The 18,284-nt window shown below is 39.2% G+C and overlaps 1 pseudogene; it reads right to left on the minus strand.

Moving 5' to 3' along the window:
• Positions 1-8,351: 8,351 nt before the first annotated feature.
• Positions 8,352-8,889, minus strand: LOC106726463 (annotated as a pseudogene).
• Positions 8,890-18,284: the final 9,395 nt, after the last annotated feature.

Here is an 18,284-nt window from a genome sequence, read left to right on the forward strand (position 1 = left end):
ACTCACCTCTTCAAAGTCCCTGCTTCCAAATATAGTCGCATACCAAGGTGGGGGGGAGGGGGAGGAGTGGGGGGGGTGTAGAGGAGCCGTTAGGGCTTCAACATGTGACTTGGAAGGAATACAATTCAGTCCATAACAGGCAGTACCTAAACTGACCCAACAGATTACAAAAGTTTCAAATAACAGCACAATATTAAAATAGAATCAACCTTACCATTGGCAAAGACAGGCAGTTTCAAGATATTTTTCTTATTTTGCTTCTGTAGCCAAAAGAAAAAAAATAATTATTTAAAATAGCATAAAGATGCTTTTACTTTCCAAGAATCTAATTTTTTGCTAGGCAAGGCCTAGTTATCAATGAAGTAATGAATCCTAATCAAGTTCTGGATAATTTTAATACTCTTTTTAAAGTAATGGCGCATTGTAGATTTAACTAAATGAATATTAGAAGACAGAGAGACTTATTCCCATTGGGAAATGCATGACTTTTCTGAGCCTGATTCCCAATTTGTAAAGTAGGAGTGATACCCATCTTGTCTTTATCACTAGATAGTATTGGAAAGACTTAGAAATAACACATAAGAACAGTGGTTCTAATCTATGAAATGCAACATTAATACAAGGTGAAACTATTAATAATGATATCCAGTGTGACAAATGGCAGGTAATGTGATAGTTTAAACAAAAAACTTCCATGACCGAAAGCTTTTCTTAAAGAAAGGGTTTATTGATCCACATTCTAGCCAAAAAAGACCAGGTTCTGGAGGCATGTAGTCTGTTCCGCCAGCAGTAGTGCTAGGTAAAAAAGACAACCATATCCGTGGCCCACTTTCCCAAGCTGACAGGAGCTTTTACACATTATGTTTCGGGGAAGAAAGATGTAAGTTGTCTTAAAAGAATTTACATTGGCTACTGATGAGGTAGGTGGGAAAAAGTGAGGGCAGGGATATCCTATGATAGACACCCAGTCTGTAAGTGAGAAATACTTACTACTTTTGCTGGTTATAGGCAACAGTCCTGAAAGTTCACGCATATGCAGGATGCAGAGGCGTTTGTGGTGGCTACAGAAGTTCATTCAAAGCTGTAACATTCATTCAGAAAGGTGAGTGGTCTACTGTTATTTGCCCCACAGCTATTAACTGGTTAAATATCCGTGTCTCTGTCACCATAATTTAATTTAGGACATCTCAGAATTTTTCTCTTGTCAAATTAAGTAAGAAGTTTGTGACAAAACGGAATTTTCGTGTGGCCTTTACTTTTTCATCTTGGTTTTACTTCAAGGATTATTGAGTGAGTTTAGAAGGAATAGTGAGGTGTATTTCTTGCCATTAAGCAAGCTACTCCTTCCATTAACTAAGAAAAGAGTCTGGAGGTGGGGGGTTGGAAAAGGAAGAATCTCAGCCAGATTCTAATTTTGTTTCTCTCTATGCATGCATTTTTTTTTGGATTGAGTTTGAACTCAATCAGTACTCCTTTTGTGACGGAAATGTGTGAAATGAAGAGGATTTGAGAATTGGACCAGTGTCTATGGCAACACATCGTTTTAAGAAACAGCAGTGCACTCGAGTATGTACTACCTGATGGCAAAGGAGAGGAGCTGGATGGATGTCTGGAGAAAGGTAGCAATCAGCTGCAATTTGTCTTCTGTAAATAAGGATTTTCTTTCTTTCAATGGAAGTTCAAAGCTTTTCTTTTCTGTCGTTCCTCTCTACAGAATGCTCATCAAGGAAGCATTAGGCTTAGAGAAGAGTCTCACAATTGGTAATTGGTTTCTCTTTTCTCTCTTGGGAGTTGCATGTTGTGAATACTGTAGGAAGACTGAGTTGTTAACACTAATTATTTCCACCCTGATTTATTATTCAACTTTGCAAATGTCATTCCTCATATATCTCTTTCTACACTTTACTACTCTGAAGGTTATAGGCAAGATAAAGATACCTACATTAAAACAGCGGTTCTCAACCTGTGGGTCGCCAACAATGAAAATACATCCTGCATATCAGATATTTACATTATGATTCATAACAGTAGCAAAATTACAGTTATGAAGTAGCAACAAAAATAATTTTATGGTTGGGGGTCACCACAACATGAGGAACTGTATTAAAGGGTTGCGGAATTAGGAAGGTTGAGAACCACTGCATTAAAATGTTCAGTGAGCAAATGTCAATCTTACATAAATCCCCCCAGAGAATAAAAAAACAACAAAGAAAAATTTCCACATCATAACTTAAACTTAATATAACCCTGGTATCAAAACAAAATAAGGAATATACAAGAAAAGAAACTTCCATGCCAATTACATTCATAAGCATCAAAACAAGAATCCTGACAATATGGTAAACTAAATTATACACTGTCATCATAACCAAGTTGGGTTTATACAAGAAATGTAAGATTGGCCTAACATTAGAAAAAAATTTTAGTGTACTCAATGACATTTATAGATTAAAGGAGAAAACAATCATAAGATCAATTCAATAGGTTCAGAAAAAGTATTAGATAAGATTTAATACACACACAACAAAAATTCTCATAAGTCTCAGTTTTCCTTAACCTGCAAAAAGATAACTACAAAATATCTACAGCAAATATCTATCTTTTAAAGATGTTGTCTTTAGTTTTGTGTGTTTTTTTTAATCTTCACCCAAGGATTTTTTTCCCCATTGATTTTTAGAGAGAGTGGAAGGGAGGGGGAGAGACAGAGTGAGAGAAACTTTGATGTGAGAGAGAACTGAGGTACATGCCCTTGACCAGAATCGAACCCAGGACCCTTCAGTCTGTGAGCCAAACTGACTAGGGCTTTTTTTCTTTTTTAAAGGTTTGGAGGAGAAGTTGATGAGTTAAATGAGTTGGTTTTGCTTTTTTTTTAATATATATTTTTATTGATTTCAGAGAGGAAGAATGAGGGAGAGAGAGAAAGAAACATCCATGATGAGAGAGAATCATTGATCGGCTGCCTCCTGCCCACCCCACACTGTGGGGGATGGAGCCTGTAACCTGGGCATGTGTTCTGATCAGGAATCAAACCATGACCTCCTAGTAGTTCATAGGTTGATGCTCAACCATTAAACCATACCAACCCAGCACAAATATTTTTTGTAATGGCAAAATCTTAAGTCTACCACCAGCATCAATCCTATTTAGCATTATACAGAAATCCTAACCAGAAGAATAAGAGTGAAATGAAATGGAAAAGAAATAAAAGTTACTGAGATTGGAAAGGAAAAAAATAAGTTGTTTATTTGAAAATGATATAATTGTTTACATAGAAAAGCAAAATAATAATAATAATAATGATAATAATAATAATAAATCTATAACCCTGGCTTGTGTGGCTCAGTTGGTTGGGTGTCTTCTTGTGCACCCAGTTCAATTCCCGGTCAGGGCACATGCCCAGGTTGCAGCTCAATCCCAGGGGACATGCAGGAGGCAGCCAATGGATGTTTCACTCTCACATCAATGTTTCTCTTTCTCTCTCCCTCTCCCTTCCTCTCTCTCTATAAATCAATAAAAAATATTTTTTTAAAAATCTACAGATTACTGAATTAATAAAGTTATGAAATATAACATAAGATTAAGAAACCCATGAATAATAAATATTCAATATATTTTTTAAAGATACTATTTACAGAAACAAAAGCAACTATAAAGATACCATTTTCAGAGTCAAAAACTGTGAAGTACTTTAACAAGTGGTTCAAAGATTTTAAAAGACACACAACTTGAAGGGCAGGGGGAGATTAATAGGTGGAGCACAGAGGATTTTTAGGGCAATGAAAATACTCTATGATATTATAATGATGGCTATATGTCATTATATATTTGACTAAACCCATAGAATGTACAACACCAAGAGTGAAACCTAATGTAAACTATGGACTTTGGGTATTAATGACATGTCAATGTAAATTCATCAGTTATAACAAATGCATCACTCTGGTGGGGTATGATGATGGTGGGGGAGGCTTTGCATATGTGGGGGCAGGGTGTATGTGGGAAATCTCTATACTTTCCTCTCAATTTTGCTGTAAACTTAAAACTGCTCTAAAAATTGTCTTTAAATTTAAAAAAACACACACACAACTTGGGAATGTTCTGGGGTAGGGAAAATTTTCTTAAGTAAGAGACAATATGTGTTAATAATAAAGAAAAATATTTACATATTTTACTATATTAAGGTTAAAAATTTTTGTTAACAAATACACCATAAAGAAAGTGAAAAGACAGGTAACAAACTGAGAACATATTTGTGCAATTCATGTAAGTCACAAAGGATTAGTATTGGGAATATATATAAGAATATGTCAATAAGAAAAAGACAACCCAATATAAAGAGTAGCAAATAAGAGGAGAATGCACGTCTAATATGTAAAAGAGCAAAATATAAATGATGTTTCACAGAAGAGGATATACAAGTAATTAATAAAATAGAAAAAAGATGAAACATTTCCTTAATAATTAGAAAAAATGCCAACTAAAACCAATCAGATACCATTACCTGTTTTCCAGATTGGCAAAAATTAACACATCTGAAATACCAAATGTTGATGAGGATTTGGAACAGCAGGAATGCTGGTGTACTGGAAACAATTTAAAAAACACTTGGTGGGAGTATAACTGGAAACAATTTTAAAAAACACTTTGGCTCTATCTGGCAAAGTTGAGTTTGCATGAGCAGAAAGAAACCAGTATAAAATTATTTATAGCAGCATTGTTTCTGAGAGAAGAAACAAAAACTAACAAACAAAAAATCATGTAAACACTCTAATTGTTCATTAATAGGTAAATGGGTTTTTTTAAAGTGGCATGTTCAAAGAATTATGTTCTATACAGCAATAAAAGAGTGAACATCGATATGGGTGGATCTTAGAAACAGGACATTGTGTGAAAAAACAAGTCACAGACTACTTGGAGTATGAACCTATTTATTCAAAGTTCAAGAACAAATAAAATTAAACAACATACTCTGAAGGATACTATATTAATTTGCTAGGACTGCCATAACAAAGTACCACAGATTGGGTGGATTAAACAGCAGGAATGTATTTTCTTATAATTCTGGAGGCTAAAAGTCCAAGATCAATGTATGAGCAGAAATGGGTTCTTTTTTTAAAATATATATATATATTATTGATTTTTTACAGAGAGGAAGGAAGATAGTTAGAAACTTCAATGAGAGAGAAACATCAATCAGTTGCCTCCTGTATACCTCCTACTGGGGATGTGCCCGCAACCAAGGTACATGCCCTTGACTGGAATTGAACCTGGGACCCTTGAGTCCACAGGCCGACGCTCTATCCACTGAGCTAAACCTGTCAGGGCAGAAATGGGTTCTTTTGAGGCCCTTCTCCTTGCGGATGGCTGCCTTCTCCCTATATCTTTACATGTCCTTACCTGTGTGCATGTGTGTGTCCAAATTTCCTCTTCTATAAGGACACCAGTCATATTGAAGTTAAGGCCCACCCTAATGACCTCATTTTAACTTAATTATCTGTTTAAAGACCCTATCTCCAAATACAATCATATTCTGAGGTACTGGGGGGGGCGGGGGGGGGGAACGTTAGGACTTCAACCAATGAATTTTGAGGGAACACAATTTAGCTACACACACACACACACAAAGTTATAATAAAAAGCAAAAAATAAATTAAATAGATAATCAAAATAGTGGGTCTTCTTGGGGCTGGGTGAGAGATGAACCCAGGAAAAAGCACACAGGAGACTCCAATGGTCTTTGTGATGCTCTGCTTATGTGAGTGCCTTGATGCTCATTTATTGTGTCCATTAGGTATGTTCTTTTATGTGCTTGAAAATTTCATAATAGTAAACTTCTTTTTAAAAAGAAACTAGAAGATACTTTATCAGGACAGCTTGTGCATGCAACAGGAATCTAACCAAGTTAGCTTAGAAAATGTGTTGGCTCAATATCTGAGAATATTAGAAATCAAGATGGCTTAAACATGGATGGACCCTAGGACTCAAATGTTATCATCAGATTCCTCACCTGCTCACTCTCTCCTCTCTTGCATACTTCCCTCCATTGACAGAAAGAAGTTCCTTTTGTTTTGAGCACAAAATTTGCTCAGTTTACCTGAATATTTTTCATTGTTAATTGTCATTCACATTTGAATTATTTGGATTGCTTTACAATGAAATAGTAAATTAGTATCCTGGATAAATTTTTATGCCTCCCCAATGCTTTTAAATCTATAAATAAAGAACATTTCAGATTAAAGTTATGGTTTTCCTGTTTCCATAGCTAATTCATTTCAGACAATAATACGGTCCTCAAGTTCATAGTCTCATCGTTTTGGAATATGTAGCTAAGTCTATAAAAGATGCAGAGTAAATTCCTGAACATGTGTTAATTGTGAAAGTTCCATACTAGCTCATCTTTTCAAAATTTGTACTATACCATAATTAGATAACAAATTCTAATATTCACATTTGTTTCTTTTGAAATATCCATAACCCAGAAAAAAGTAATTATGTGTAAATGACTAGATAAAATGTTTTCTTTTGAATTGGAAATGCGATCACTCTAAAAATCCAATCTCAAAAATACTGAGCTTCAAATTCTTACACTCAGAAAAAAATTACCAAGAAAAGAGAAATAAACAAAATAAAAAAAAGAAAGAAAAAGAAAGAAAGAAAGAAAGAAAGGAAGGAAGGAAGGAAGGAAGGGAGGGAGGGAGGGAGGGAGGGAGAGAGAGAGAGAGAGAGAGAAAGGAAGGAAGGAAGGAAGGAAGGGAGGGAGGGAGGGAGGGAGGGAGAGAGAGAGAGAGAGAGAGAAAGGAAGGAAGGAAGGAAGGAAGGGAGGGAGGGAGGGAGGGAGGGAGAGAGAGAGAGAGAGAGAGAAAGGAAGGAAGGAAGGAAGGAAGACAGGGAAAGACATAGGGTGGGTGTGGGCTAGAAGGGGTCAATGCGGAAAAAAAGAGGGACATCTTTAATACTTTCAACAATAAAGATAATTTTTTTAAAAAGAAAAGAGAAATAAGGACCTTTACATGATGAAATGATATTGTTGTTGCAATATTAAACCCGAATGGGCTCATGCAAACTTGAAGAGAGATAACTTCAGGGCTTTCCTGCTTTATAAAGTGGTGGTATTTATACCTCCAGAAAGAGACAATAGATGAGATGACAATTACAGAGGGCTCTCATTGACAATGAAAACATTCAAGAAGATTTAAACAAAGCACCTGAAAGGATAGAATTGGATCGTATTTCTCTTCTTTATAACTCTTGAAGATATATTATTTTGCACACTGGTCCAAGAAGGAAAGAAATATTAAAAAGTAACTACAATACATTCAGAAGGCATTATACATGGTATGTACCAGAGACTCCATTTATTGAGCTCTTATTATGTGCCATGGACATGTTAAACTACAGTATATGCAATTTCTTCCACATTTTTCTCTGGCTTAATTGAATTTAACTAGGACAAAAACTTCTCTAAAGGAACAAAAAGTAGATCAGTGGTTGCCTGGGGGCAGAGGAGGGAGTGTGGATTGGATGTCATTTATTTTTGAAATTGGATTTTTGAGATTGATGGGCTTGTCTAATCAACAACAAACATTTTATAGTAGTCATTTACATATAATTTTCTTTTCAGGCTATGGTTGTTTCAAAAGAAAAACATAAATTTAAGAGGGAACTTTTTTGAGTAATGGTAGTGTTTTAAAACTGGATGGTGGCTTGCATGCTTCAGTGTTGAGCGTAACCAGGAGGTTACGGTTCGATTCCCAGTCAGGGCACGTGCCCAGATTGTGGGCTCATCCCCAGTTTTGTGCCTGCAGGAGGCAGCCAATTAATAATTCTCCCTCATCACTGATGTTTCTATCTCTCTCTTCCTCTCTGAAACCAATAAAAATATATTTTCAAATAAATAAAAAATAACTAGATGGTGGTTATGAATGACTTTTAAAAAGGTTTCCCCTCAAATCCTATGAATTTAAAAATACGGCCTGATGTGAAACTGAAACTTTGAACTAGTGTTAAAAACGCTTCTGTGTACCAGCCTTTACATGAAATAGGTATTTGTGCATGAAAAAACGTTTCTAAAGAACAATTACAAAATTTGATCTATGTTTTCTTCACTTTTTATTTTACAGTTAATAATATATTGCTAGAATTTTTAAAACCCAAGCAAAATATTTATGTCTAGAATAAACATTTAATTCTATTTAGTAGACACGTTTTAAGGTGTCATGTTTAACTAATAATTACAGACACAGATACAAAAACATCTATCTTGGTTCTTGCAGTTTATGCAAATTTCATATAATTATTCTCTACAGAGAGTTCATTTAAAATAATTTTTTAAACTTTCATTTGCATTTATTTTATGCTGAATTTATTCCCGTGCCATTAGTTTTTTGTTTCTTCAATTTCTTCTGGGATATCTTTTTCTTCTGTGCCACCTCCTCTTCTGGTTTAGGAACCATCTGCTCTTTTTCAATAGGATCACCTCCATGTGGCAGGGAGAGCTTATGTGGGGGTTAATCAGCCCATGAGCTTTGTAAATTCTGCACCATTTCTTGGGGGTTTTGTCACCAAGACGTGCTCAATGACCAGAGAATCTACATCTAAACCCTTAAATTCAGCATTACTCTCTGCACTTTTAAGACTCTGCAGTAAAAATTCAGCTCTCTTTTTGGGCCTCTGACCCTGTGTTCAGCCCCAATTTTTTGCCTGGGCACACCTACCAACTCCTCCATTGTAATGACCAAATGGCACACATTGCTCCTGCAAAGGGACATCCTTCAGATATTTGGTGGCTTTTTGAATATGCATACTCTTGATGGCCTGGGCAGTTTCACAAGTATTCTTAAAGTGAACATGAAGATTTAAATCTCTTGATTTGCATGATTGTGTAGGATTATTTCAAGTGAATGGTGAGCCATCAAGCCATTTATAGGAAAAGCTAAAACAAAATTTCTTTAGCCCTGGCTGGTTAGCTCAGTTGATTAGAGTGTTGTTCCAATATGTCAAGGTTGTGGGTTTGATCATTGGTCAGGGCACATACAAGAATCAACCAATGAATGCATAAATAAGTGGAACAATCAATCTCTCTCAAAAACAAAACAAAACACAAAACAAAGAAAACTTGCTTTAAATTATGTATTTTCCTTATTGTGAGTTACATAACATGATCCTTAATATCATACCACAGAAAGCTACACCTTGATAAAACTTGACTTAATTTTACTGCAAAATGTTCATTCAACCTCTAGGTATGTATCAGCTAAAATACAATAAAAAAGTAATCATTTGTGTCCTCAGGAAAGTAGGTGACCTCATGAACCCACATTTTAAATTTTCTTTCATTAATTGAGGTACCCTGATATCACAAATAGGAACAGGTGGAGTCAACTGTAAATCTGTGTTTATGTCAAACTTGCCAGATGCTGAGAGAGAAGTTGCCACTAGGGTATAACGTAGGCTCCTCCAGCCCCGGGTGTTTCGTGCACTCTGTTAGCTCTGTAGCCATACTCTTCATTCAGCCCTCAGATCTCAGTTTTGGCACCTATTCTGGTAGAAAGTCTTTCCTCAGCTCCCAAGTTAGATCAGGCTCCTTTGTTGTACACTCTCCTAGAGGCATTCATTTCCTTCAGAGCATTTCTGTGGTTTGCAATTGTATAATCATTAAGTTAAATGATTATACAATTGCACACCACAATTCTACCCTAGAGGGGAGCAGAGCCTGTGTCTGATTTTCTGGGTCATCTCAGGCCTACCCTCAGTCCTATCCTCCAGGGAAGCAGAGCCCCTGTCTGGCTTAGCTCTTTATTGAAGACTAGAGGCCTGGTGCATGAAATTCTTGCACAGGAGGGGGGTCCCTCAGCCCAGCCTGCACCCTCTCGCAATCCCGGACCACTGGCTCCTAACCGCTTGCGTGCCTGCCTGATCGCCCCTAACCACCTCCGCCTCAGCCCCTGCCACAATGGCTTTGTCCGGAAGGACGTCTGTAATGATGTCCGGAAGGTCATTCAGCTGTCCAGGCTACTTAGCATATTACGCTTTTATTATTATATATATCTCTTTCTCCTAAGAAGCACCTGGCACATAGCAGATGCATAATGTACTCATTGAAGAAGGAAAAGAAAAACACACTAGATTTATTTTCCTAGAGCCACCCTTCCTCAGGTCCAGCCAACCTTACTAAGAGCAAATGGGACCCTGGCTGGTTTGGCTCAGTGGATAAAGCACAGACTGAGGGGTCCTGGGTTCAATTTCAGTCAAGGGCACATACCTCGGTTGCAGACTCAATCCCTGACCCTGGTCTGGGTGGGTGCGGGAGGCAACCAATGGATGTATCTCTCTCACATCGATGTTTCTCTCTCTGTCTCTCCTCTTTTCCACTCTCTCTAAAAATCAATGGAAAAATATACTTGGGTGATGATTAACAACAACAACAACAAAAAGAGCAAAGAGGGATGATTAAAGTTACATATTCAGTGCCCTAAACTAAGCACATCAGACTTGCAGAAGAAGCCTGCACCAGAGCAAGCTGAGGATGACTGCGCAAAAGCCAGCCCTTCCACGTGCAATTTCCCTCTGATAGTTCCTGGGTACTGTTGCCACAGTGATAATGACTGTCCCGTGTCATTTTCTATCCACCAACAGTAAGAGAAGCTTTGCAGTTGAAATATCATTTAACAGACAGAGTGGTTCCTGTTGGACACTAAGTCCTGCTACAAATTTTAAAATAAATAAATAAAGTTATGTATTTGGAAAGCCATCTGATTGTAACCATATGCCTCAAAGCAAGTCCATCAGACCTGTTCTGGAATTTAAATTTTCAGGGGATTACACAGGAGGACAAACCCTTGGAGGTGCGGCTGTCATCTGGAAGGACTGAGGCCCTGTGGAGATGGGCTGTCAGCTTTTGTTCCATTGGGCCCTTTGGGTCTATGCTCTCTGAGATATGAGTCTCCAACTTTAAATCCTGTGAGCTACTCCAAAAATTTTTATTTTTGCTTAATTTTGCCCGAGTTCATTTCTTTTGCCCATAGCCAAAGATCCCCAGCTGTTATATCTTCCCACTTCTTTTACTGTGATCAGATGTGAAGACTTCTACATTGCATACTTCTCAAGACTGGGGATTAATGCTGTAAGTTTCAGAAGAGCAGCTAAAGGAATATACTGCATTTAACCAACGCAAATGCTCAAACTAAATGGTTGTTTCCACCTGTCTGGGTGGTTTTGAACTCACCCAGAGCACGCCCTTTTCTAGCCACCCCCCTAGTGCGTCTCTAGCACACCTTCCTGAACCCCAAATCTTCCTTCATTTTTCATGTCTGAGCTATGATGTGTGGTTCCTTTCACATCCAATGACACTTCATCAAATTCAAACAGCTTTTTAAGCCCCACACCCCTAAAATAATAAAACCCCAGTCTCATGAACTCCCTCATTTCTCTCTAGGTTCTTACCTCCACCTCATCCTTCCTCCTTCCCTTCTATCAGAATAACAGACTCCTTCCCATCAAGGCCACCTGCCACCTCCCACCTGTCTGGTCTCTGTGGTCCCATCCTTTGGGTCACAGCTAGCATTCATTGAGCCACGGACAGTTCCAAACACTTTGTGTGAATTACCTCTTTAAATCCTGAAAACATCCCTGTGAAGTTGGGAGTATTATTGCAAGTCAGGGAAATAAAGCTCAGAGAAGTTAATTAACTTGAGTAAGTTCTGTAAACATTTGGTCAAGACAATGTAACTCCTGAGCATGTGCTCTGGAACATATTTTTCTGCCTCAATATTTTTTTTTCTGCCTCAATATTTTTTAAAAAATATATCTATTGATTTTTTTACAGAGAGGAAGGGAGAGAGATAGAGAGTTAGAAACATCAATCAGCTGCCTCCTGCACACCCCCAACTGGGGATGTGCCCGCAACCAAGGCACATGCCCTTGACCGGAATCGAACCTGGGACCCCTCAGTCCGCAGGCCGATGCTCTATCCACTGAGCCAAACCGGTTGCGGCTGCCTCAATATTTTTAAAGCTTCTCAGTATTGTTCAAATCAGTACCAGCCCCCCCCCCCCGCCCCCCCCCCCCGAACTCTTTTAAAGCCCCCCCCCCCCCCCCCAAGAAAAATTTTCTTGATTCTACATCTCCCTGCTGTGGCCTTTTTTATCTTCCAGTATTCACTGAATCCAGGTCCAGGAGCCACTTCGGCCACTTCTCAGCTTTTCTCCTACTTAATCGCTGCAGTACTAGTCATGCCAACCATTTCCTCCTTAAAATTTGGGGCTTTCTTGGTTTCCATGAAGCCTCTGATACTTGCTCTTTCTCTCCTTCCAGGACCACATCTTCACAATCACTCTAATAAATTCCTTCTTTTTTCTGTCGACCCCTTAAACATTGGAATTTCTAAGAGTTTTATCAATAAAAGCCCGAAACTCAATTTCCCCCCACCCCATTCACATCTTTCTATCCTTATTCCTTGTTCTTGTTAAAGCAGCATATGTCACCCAATCTGCCTCTCCCTGTCTGCCCCCACACTCTCATCCAATGGTTAGAAAATCCTGGTAGTATTTTTCCTCTGTAGAAGTTTACTTTGGGTCTTTTAAAAAATATATAAGTTTTCACTGATTTTAGAGCAAGAAGAAGGGAGAGGAAGAAGAGAGAGGGAGAGAAACATCAATGTGAGAGAAACATCGCTCAGTTGCCTCCCTACGAACCCAGACCAGGGACTGAACCTAAAACCTGGGTATGTGCCTTGACCAGGAATCAAACTGGTGACCTTTCAGTACACAGGACGATGCTCAACTCACTGAACACTAGCCAGTGACTGTTGAAAACTGGTATTTCTTCTATATCTCTATTTCACTTTTTAAATATATGCAGTAGTTATAATAACTTTTTATGTCATTCTCTGTTAATTCTAACATCTGTGTGGGTTCCCAGCCAGTTTCAATTGATTGATTATTCTTCTTATTGTGAACCATGTTTTCCTATTTCTTTGTATGCCTGGTCATCTTTAATTGAATGCCAGATGTTGTAACTTTCACCTGTTGCATACTGAATATTTTTATATTTCTATAAATCTTCCTGAGCTTTGTTCTGGCATGCACTTAAGTAACACAGACACAGTTTGATCCTGTTAGGGCTAGCTTTTTTGATTAGTTAGGCAGGTCCCAAGCGGTGTTCAGTCCAGGGATAATTATTCCTTAGTCCTGAGACAAAACCTTCCTGTTTGACCTGATCTGCCCAATGCCATGAATTATTGGACTTTCTAACAGTGCGGCTGATGGGAGGAGGTACTGCTCCTGGCTCTGCAGGAGCATCAGGCACTGTTCACTCTACACTACTTGGCCTCACACGTGTGCTGATCAGTACTCTGCTCTCTGTCCTGTGAACTCAGTCCTCTCTGCTCTGTCCTAGGAGCTCAGCTGTCCTGATCTCTCCAGACGCTTAGCTCTATCTCCTCAACCTGGGAGACCACGAGCCCAATCGGGTTTTCCCTCCCTCGAAACGCAGTCTGGAAACTTTCTCAAGGCAGTGAGCTGGGGCAATCAGTCATAAGGCTCATCTCATTTGTTTCCTTTGTCACAGGGATTTCTGTCCTTTGTTGCCTGATGTCCAGTGTTTTGTAAGCCATTGTTTTATATATATTGTTTTATATCCATTGTTTTATATATATTGTTTGTTGTTGTGTCAGGTAGGAGGGTAAAGCCAGACTTGTTATTCCATACTGACCTGAAAAGGAAGTCTATGAAATCTAATGGATCAGCTTGTCTCAAACATTAGCAATCCATTTTCTTTTCACTTTACCAGAGCCTTATTTTTTCCTAAAATATTAATCTCTTGTTATTCCCCTGCTCCAGATCCTTTTATAGCACCCTGATTGTTTATAGAATAACGTTGGAGCTGCTTAGCATGGCATATTTTATGCCTTCATGACAAGGCCCCTTCCCATCCCTCTACCGCCCCCACCCCTGCCATTTCCCCATATGTTCCATTGGCTCTAACCAAATCAAGGTATTTATAGTCCTCTCCACCCCACTAATCAGCACTTACCAGCACCTGTCTCCGGGTCTTTGCCCACATTGTTTCTTCTGCCTGGAATATTCTTTCTTATCTTCCATCTGGTGAACACTTCTTTAACCTATAAGATCCCTTTAAGCACATGTAAACGTTTGCCACCAAGTACAATTGCTCCCCTGCCTATTGTACCACTATGAACTAAATATTGTGCATGTCCCTTTTATAGCACTTATCACTCTGTATTATATACATTTGCTTATCTGTTTCCACTAATATATAGAACATCCTAAGAGGGTAAAGAATGTACTTTCTTTATATGCCCACTGTTCAACTTATCCAACCAATAACTATTTACTGAGCTCTTCGCCATGTCCGGGCACTGTTCTATGTCCTAGAGATATAGCATTGAATAAGACAGAGTCCTTGCCCTCATGGATTTTACATGGGGGTGAAAGAGGCAGTTAATGCATGTAGAAAAGAATAGCATATTTACAGAACAGAAGTTAGGATGTTGTTACTGTCCTCTGGGGAACAGAGGTGATATTACCTTGGAATAGGATGAGGGAGGACAAGGGGGAAAGAACTGGATCCATGTGAGATGCATTTCTGAGATAAAGTTAATGGGGTTTGTACATGGATTTTTTGGAGGTGAGGAGGGAAAAGAAGAAAAAGGATGACTTTTATATGATAGATGCCTAAAAAATTCATGTGTGAATAAGCTCCTTGATAATTGAAAACTAGTTTTAAAAAGATGAACCTATGGATTTGGTTCAGAAGCTAAGTGGCCAGTAGATTAGTTACTAGAGAATAGTAAACATGGAGCAAAATGGGTGAAGGTGGTCAAAATGTACAAGCTTCCCGTTATAATATAAATAAGTCCTGTGGATTTAATGTGTAGCATAGTGATTATAGCTAATAATACTGTATTGCATATTTGAAAGTTGCTAGAAGAGTATATCTTAAAATTACTAATAAATAATTATAACTGTGTGGTGATGGAAGTGAACTAGACTTATTGTGTTGATCATTTTGCAATATATACATATATAGAATCATTATGTTGTACACCTGAAACTAATATAATTTTATACATCAATTACATCTCAATAATGAAAAAGAATAGTAATATTGAGGTTACCCTTACTTACTGTCTGACCTTACTCAACTCATGTAACTTCTCTAAGCCTCAGTTTTATCATCTGTAATGTAGAGATAATTCTAGTATCTACAGTTGAGTTTTTCTTTTTTTAGGAAGAAATTGAAGTAAGACTTTTAAGTTATTTAGTACTATGTCTAAAATATAGTAAGTAGGAGCTTATTTCAGTATGTTACTAGTGAAACAACCAATAATTTGTTCAAGAAGAATATCATGATTAAAACTTTGGTGATTCTCTGTAAAATAAAGTTAGGTAATTCTTGCTGTGATATATAGTTTGTGTTCTAGAAAAATTAACAAAGCTTTCAAAAATATATACAAAATAAAATAACAAAATTAAACCGTCACAAAAACCTCTCCCACTGAATGAAAATTCTATAATGATTTAATACCTCCAAGCATCTTTCTAAAGTGCCCCATTTTCAAATATTTCTAACGCTGGGAGAAAAGCCCATCTGGTCAATCTCCTGGATGGAGCAAGGAGTTCTCAGTTCTCCTGAGCCTTTGGGGAGAGCGGGGAGAAAGGTGGGTGGACCCAAAGAGAAGATGGCTGTGTCCCCAGCAGGGAAGGAATAAACAAGGTCTGTCACCAATTTCTTTGGAAATTAGGAGCAAACGAAGACAAACACTGGTGAACAAAATGAGAGAGAAGAGTTTCAGAATAGGAAAGAGAATGAGAAGGAAAGAGAAACAATCAGGGCCTAATGAAGGGCAGCTCCAAAGGCGGGGAAGGGAAGGTGTTGGGTGATGGGTGTGTGTACACATTCTGTAAAAGGGGAAGTGGAGGAGACAAAAGCGAACCCTCCAGGCGGGTTACAGTGAGAGTGGAGGGAGCCTGGCAATCCCCACGAACACTCATCCGTGGTAATATTGTGTACCGATGGTCACAATGACCCTAAATGCTAATTGCTATTATTACCTCCATTGTACAGGGAAAGAAACTGAGGCTCAGGAAAGCCAGTTAGCCTCCCCTCACAGCAGTGAGCAGCAAAGCAGGAATTTGAATCTGATTCTGTTCAACCAGGGCTTGTACTCTCCTGCGTCTGGCTGCACTGCCTCTAGTTCTTGCTAATGCAGCGGTTCTCAACCTGTGGGTCGAGACCCCTTTGGGGGTCGAACGACCCTTTCACAGGGGTTGCCTAAGACCATCGGAAAACACATATATATTTACATATTGTTTTTGTGATTAATCACTATTCTTTAATTATGTTCAATTTGTAACAATGAAATTGGGGGTCACCACAACATGAGGAACTGTATTAAAGGGTTGCGGCATCAGGAAGGTTGAGAACCACTGTGCTAATGGGAGGAAAGCAGCAGGGTCAAAAGAATCTGCGGAGAGGAAATAGAATCTTGGAAATGAGGGAAATGCAAACAGAAAGTACTGGCAAAATTTTGTATCTACAGTTCTTAAACAAAAATCGATTTAATCTTTGTGTTTAACTTAAAAAAAAAAGTCTTGCAAAAAAATGTAATCTTACACCGTGGAAATAAAACATGAAGATTCCTAAGTACTTTTCTGTAAGGGGATTATAGGCCAAAGTCAGACTGGAAGTACTAGTTCAGACAATCACTCAAATCTTGTGAGAATGAGGGTTGCTCAGTATCTCTTAAGAGGTGATGATTCCCAACTTTTAATGGGTTTAATATAATTAGAAAATATGTCTCTAAATCCCCAGGAAGAGTCATGACACTATAATTTTATATTTTCTATGTTAACCATTTAAAATCACATTTTCTTCAGCTAAAAATAAGTTTTATCTGTGAACATGTCTGCATGTTATTATTGTATAAGAAACTGGATCTACACTGCCATCTGCTGTGTCACAATTAGGTGAAAATCTCCCACATAAACTGGGCTTGAGCAATGCAAAATATACATATGAAAACCTGTATAACTTTGCTTTGTGGACAATTAGTGCAGTTATATATTTCAAATTGTATTGTAAGCATGAGGAGGGATTGTGTGTGTGTGTGTTTACTATGACATGAAAAGAATAATAGATAATAATGTAACAAAACTTGTGTCCCCACCACCTGTCCTTGAGGAATCTGTGAGACCTTTAGTGGATGCCTGATATGGTGGATACTATTGAACACTATATATACTACTAGAGGCCCGGTGCACGAAATTCGTGCATGGGTGCAGTCCCTAGGCCTGGCCAGTGATCGAAGCACGAGCTGGCATGGAAGGGCAGGTCCCAGCTGACCTCTGGGCCCTGGTCAGCACCTAGGCCTTGGGGCCCCCACACGCCGCCCCCCCCCCGCCTGAGTCATGACACTCGAGTCCCCATGTGGAGATGTGGTGAGCATGGCCAGATGCCGCAGGCCGGGGGACAGTATGGGCCTCTGGGCCACCCAGTGGTGCCGCACGGAAGCTGGGCTGGCAGCACGATCTCTCCTGGCCAGCCTCACAGACTGGCTTCTGCGTGAACCCACGAGGAGCTCGACTGGTCCCTGCAGTTCCACGGCTGCCGCCTGGCTCACCAGGAGGACACTGTACGGGTGCGGGGTGTGCTCCTTGCAGGCACCTGGCACCTGAGCCCGTTTCAAAGGGCACCTGGGCCCTTTGAACATGTTTCCTTTGTAGCTGACAGGATGTTAAGCTTTCTCAGTCGAGGGGGCTGGAGAGACACTGCAGCAAGAAAAAGTCCTGTTCCTGAGTCCAGTGTACTTACATGGCAGGGTCCCCAGAATCCAGCTCCTCAGCAAATGAGGCTTCCCCCAGTTCCCAGCTCCTGCTGCATGGAGTCTCCAGCCCCCAGCACTCAACTCCTGTAGAGCACAGTGGTCAGCAGCACACAGCCACCTGCAGTTCCCCAGCAACCCGCTCAGGCAGTTTTGTAGTGGAGGGCCCCTGGTGAGACACCTTCGTGAACAGATTCCTCCGGGACCCTGGAGAGGCACAAGCCTCCAGCAAGGTCTATATCTCAGTCCTGGGGACAAGGAGGCTCTTCCGTGGGTATTTTGTCTAACTGATTCTTATATCTGTTATTCCTGTAGTTTTTAGAGCTCTCTTTACTTCTTACTACCCAACCTCTCATTACACCAATCTCCTGTTAGAGTTAACAATTCTCATATTAAACTTTCCCTGTTGAAATTATAGCGTGACTTCTCTCTCCTGATTGGA

The sequence above is a fragment of the Myotis brandtii genome, unplaced genomic scaffold (assembly GCF_000412655.1).
Source record: "Myotis brandtii unplaced genomic scaffold, ASM41265v1 scaffold268, whole genome shotgun sequence".
NCBI lineage: Eukaryota > Metazoa > Chordata > Mammalia > Chiroptera > Vespertilionidae > Myotis > Myotis brandtii.